This window comes from Schistocerca piceifrons, unplaced genomic scaffold, assembly GCF_021461385.2.
Source record: "Schistocerca piceifrons isolate TAMUIC-IGC-003096 unplaced genomic scaffold, iqSchPice1.1 HiC_scaffold_961, whole genome shotgun sequence".
NCBI lineage: Eukaryota > Metazoa > Arthropoda > Insecta > Orthoptera > Acrididae > Schistocerca > Schistocerca piceifrons.
Window position 1 is genome coordinate 170001 of NW_025729236.1, and position 5000 is coordinate 175000.

General features: G+C 53.8%; 1 non-coding gene across 1 annotated transcript in view; it reads left to right on the forward strand.

The window, feature by feature from the left end:
• The first annotated feature begins 3728 nt into the window (after positions 1 to 3728).
• Positions 3729 to 5000, forward strand: part of LOC124774246 — a 1909-nt gene continuing 637 nt past the window's right edge. The window contains exon 1 of the ribosomal RNA XR_007015234.1: positions 3729 to 5000. This exon is cut by the window's right edge and continues 637 nt beyond it. This is a non-coding gene — a ribosomal RNA (small subunit ribosomal RNA).

The following is a 5000-nucleotide window of genomic DNA, read 5'->3' on the forward strand; positions in this document are numbered from 1 at the left end:
GCGATGGCGCCACAGTGCCCGCCTTTCGACGCCACCCACAAAGCCTGCAGCCTCTGTCGACCATAGCACCCATTCTCCAGTGGCTCTGCCGCACGAAGCCGTGGACCGGCAATGACTCTACCCGCACCCGTTCGTGGACCACCCCAACCGCCAAACTCGCACCTCCAGCGGATGAACGGCGGACGTTTCCCGCACTCGTAAAGTGCAATCCACCCCTATAACTTGCGTTTCATGAAGAGTTATTTCCAATATGCGACATTCCCGCTGTCCGTATACATGAGCCGCGACCTGTACCACTTACGAGCGAGAGACGCGATCGCGTTGCTCACTGTACGGCGTCCGATACCGAGCCATCAGCATGTCGGTCCCCATGCGCGTTGCACTCGCACTCGCACTCGCACTCGCAGTCGCAAAAACGTGGCGCAAATATATTACGCGGAAGAGTTATAACAGACCGAGCCCCACTGCATGGGGGGAGTCTTTGTCACTAATGTACACAGATGGAACATTTTGGACTGGAACCAGATTACCCGTACACACGGCGCTGATTAGTAATCAATGCAGAGCCATCAAACTACAGAAAATATATACAACTGTCCGTATACATGCTGAAAGAGTCTGCCCACAATGGGAACCACACGTCAGCCAGACACTCTGATCACGCACCACTCTCTGCTTCTAACAGGCGCACATACAATACGTAAGCACCAGCATGGAACAACATCCAGTGCATCCTCTCCGCCACATTACACAATCCACACTATCACAACCAGACCAGGAGGTCCATGCGGAAAATAGAATATCCCACCCTTTCGACATCCACCATTGCGCAGATAAGGCACCAACACCCACACATGTCCTATACAACGGTGCACCCAACATCACAATAGTACCTCCTGTCACAGCGCACAAACAATGACATGACTCAAAGACACAGGTGTGACACAAGCATAGAATTGGAGCGCCGCCTCTAATAAGCCAAAGGTGCATCCTGACGTGACAAATCTGATCATGTCACAAGCATTCACTTACTATAATCACTATCAACGAACCTGCCGCCCCCGCCCCCCCCCCCCCTACACCTTTCCTTACAACAACGTGTAACCGAACCTAACCTATGTTGTACCTTAACCTAACCTATGTTGTACCTTAACCTAACCTATGTTGTACCTTAACCTAACCTATGTTGTACCTTAACCTAACCTATGTTGTACCTTAACCTAACCTATGTTGTACCTTAACCTAACCTATGTTGTACCTTAACCTAACCTATGTTGTACCTTAACCTAACCTATGTTGTACCTTAACCTCACCTATGTTGTACCTTAACCTAACCTATGTTGTACCTTAACCTAACCTATGTTGTACCTTAACCTAACCTATGTTGTACCTTAACCTAACCTATGTTGTACCTTAACCTAACCTATGTTGTACCTTAACCTAACCTATGTTGTACCTTAACCTAACCCATGTTGTACCTTAACCTAACCCATGTTGTACCTTAACCTAACCCATGTTGTGCCTTAACCTAACCCATGTTGTGCCTTAACCTAACCCATGTTGTGCCTTAACCTAACCCATGTTGTGCCTTAACCTAACCCATGTTGTGCCTTAACCTAACCCATGTTGTGCCTTAACCTAACCCATGTTGTGCCTTAACCTAACCCATGTTGTGCCTTAACCTAACCCATGTTGTGCCTTAACCTAACCCATGTTGTGCCTTAACCTAACCCATGTTGTGCCTTAACCTAACCCATGTTGTGCCTTAACGTAACCCACGTTGTCCGCTAACGTAACCCACGTTGTCCGCTAACGTAACCCACGTTGTCCGCTAACGTAACCCACGTTGTCCGCTAACGTAACCCACGTTGTCCGCTAACGTAACCCACGTTGTCCGCTAACGTAACCCACGTTGTCGCCTAAACCTGCTCTGTAATTGTTATACGACTCGTTCAATTAGTGTAGTGTTGCCCACCCGCAACCCTCGCAATATAGTTCGCTACTCGCACTGCCCGCTCCCCTGTGTATCGCTTCATGTTAAACACCTTGCAAGTCTTGCTGACTTTCCACATGCTCCTGCTGTACACTGTAATGTGGATGGCAGCAGGACGTACATGCCGCGCCCCCCCCCCCCCCCACACCTCCCCACGTCCCCACCTTGCCCCCTGCCTTCGCAAGCTGGTTGGTGAGAAGTTTGCATGTTCAATGCCCTTCGCATGCGACGTACTCAGGCTACGTTGTGGTGCGGCCTGTGTCAACTGTCCGCTGATGTCGTACGCGTAAACCACAATCTGTACTGCACATTCGTCCTTATGTACTGAATGATACATCGTGGCACATGTGTGACCGTACAACGACTGCGCCCAAAAACGGCGGACCATACAGTGCAAATATTGTGCACGCAGCTACGTGTCGTCTCCCTATGACAGCTGGATTGCAGTGTGGTACGCCATAGAGACGTGTGGGAGGAACGGACGCCGTGGATGGCGATCAGCATGAGCTGTCTGTTGATGTATTCGGACCTAGTCGTCTCTCCTCACACACCGTGATAGCATGGTGCACCGCGTTCCATATCTGCGACATGCTACAGAGGCCGGTTGACAGTCGTTCGAGCAATGGACATCGCATACGTACGGGGGCCACCTTCCACGTATTGTCTAGGCGTGCACATTTTGTTGCGTGTATGTGGGCAGACGTAGTGTGGTGTGACACCTGACACAGGCATGCAATAATCGTGGAAGTTGCAAATGGCGATGGACGCATACGTTTTCTGGTGAAGTTACGCAAATGAACAAATGGTAACCCGTTGTGGTGCGGTTGTTCTCGCTAGGGGTGAATCGGTGATGGCGACGGTAGGTTGAGGTACTAACCGGTTGTTCCAGCGATACCCACCATGCCGACGAAACTGAACGGCATCTGGGTGTGAAGCGATACGCGGCGGTGGCTGGGTGGGACCGTCCCCGGCCGGTGAGGGGGCGCCTCCCGGCGTGCTGGCCGCGCGGTGCGTGGGCGCACGCGCTACAGCCGGCTGGTGGGGGCGGCCAGTGGCAGGCGCGCCGGCCGACGGACGCGGCAGGCGTCGCAGCTGCGCGCCGGCGCACCCTGCGCGCGGCGCCGTGCGGCCAAAGTAGGTCCTCGCGGGCCCGGTGCGAAGCGCGGTGGACATCTTCAGTGTGCTGGTCCGATTGAGGACTGTGTGCGTTGAGGATGCGCCGCCGCCCGGCGCTCGGCGCCGCGACGCCGTCTGCTGCTCGGTCGCCCCAGCGGTTCTCGCTGGTGGTTTGTATCGCAGCTGTGCGGATGTGTTGGCGCGTGCGCTGTGCTGGGAGAGTTCGCTTCGGCACCCAAGTGGGGCTTTTGTCCTTCTGTGGCGCTGGCGTTGGAGCTGCCGGTCACCGTAGGTGGCGCGTGTTGTCTCCCGCCGGCAATGCCACGACAGCACGCTCCCGGGCCTCTGTCGGCAGCGGCAAGCTCAGTTGGGAGCACGGGTGGTCGCACCGAAAGCGTCTACTCGCCTAACTCCGGGCGATTGCGCCTCTCTCGAACCCGACCAAGTACTTGGGACGGCGCTGCGCGCCGCCGGGACCTGAGAGGGTTTCGAGGTGTATTGTGCAGGGGAGCTCAGCCTCCTCCTGTTTGCAGAATGATTGAGCGGACGCTTGCGTGTTCGCGCGGGCCCCCGGGACACACTCCCGGGCGGCCGGCTGCTCAGCTCTAGTTGACGCAGCTCCCTGGTTGATCCTGCCAGTAGTCATATGCTTGTCTCAAAGATTAAGCCATGCATGTCTCAGTACAAGCCGCATTAAGGTGAAACCGCGAATGGCTCATTAAATCAGTTATGGTTCCTTAGATCGTACCCACGTTACTTGGATAACTGTGGTAATTCTAGAGCTAATACATGCAAACAGAGTCCCGACCAGAGATGGAAGGGACGCTTTTATTAGATCAAAACCAATCGGTCGGCTCGTCCGGTCCGTTTGCCTTGGTGACTCTGAATAACTTTGGGCTGATCGCACGGTCCTCGTACCGGCGACGCATCTTTCAAATGTCTGCCTTATCAACTGTCGATGGTAGGTTCTGCGCCTACCATGGTTGTAACGGGTAACGGGGAATCAGGGTTCGATTCCGGAGAGGGAGCCTGAGAAACGGCTACCACATCCAAGGAAGGCAGCAGGCGCGCAAATTACCCACTCCCGGCACGGGGAGGTAGTGACGAAAAATAACGATACGGGACTCATCCGAGGCCCCGTAATCGGAATGAGTACACTTTAAATCCTTTAACGAGTATCTATTGGAGGGCAAGTCTGGTGCCAGCAGCCGCGGTAATTCCAGCTCCAATAGCGTATATTAAAGTTGTTGCGGTTAAAAAGCTCGTAGTTGGATTTGTGTCCCACGCTGTTGGTTCACCGCCCGTCGGTGTTTAACTGGCATGTATCGTGGGACGTCCTGCCGGTGGGGCGAGCCGAAGGCGTGCGACCGCCTCGTGCGTGCTCGTGCGTCCCGAGGCGGACCCCGTTGAAATCCTACCAGGGTGCTCTTTATTGAGTGTCTCGGTGGGCCGGCACGTTTACTTTGAACAAATTAGAGTGCTTAAAGCAGGCAAGCCCGCCTGAATACTGTGTACATGGAATAATGGAATAGGACCTCGGTTCTATTTTGTTGGTTTTCGGAACCCGAGGTAATGATTAATAGGGACAGGCGGGGGCATTCGTATTGCGACGTTAGAGGTGAAATTCTTGGATCGTCGCAAGACGAACAGAAGCGAAAGCATTTGCCAAGTATGTTTTCATTAATCAAGAACGAAAGTTAGAGGTTCGAAGGCGATCAGATACCGCCCTAGTTCTAACCATAAACGATGCCAGCCAGCGATCCGCCGCAGTTCCTCCGATGACTCGGCGGGCAGCCTCCGGGAAACCAAAGCTTTTGGGTTCCGGGGGAAGTATGGTTGCAAAGCTGAAACTTAAAGGAATTGACGGAAGGGCACCACCAGGAGTGGAGCC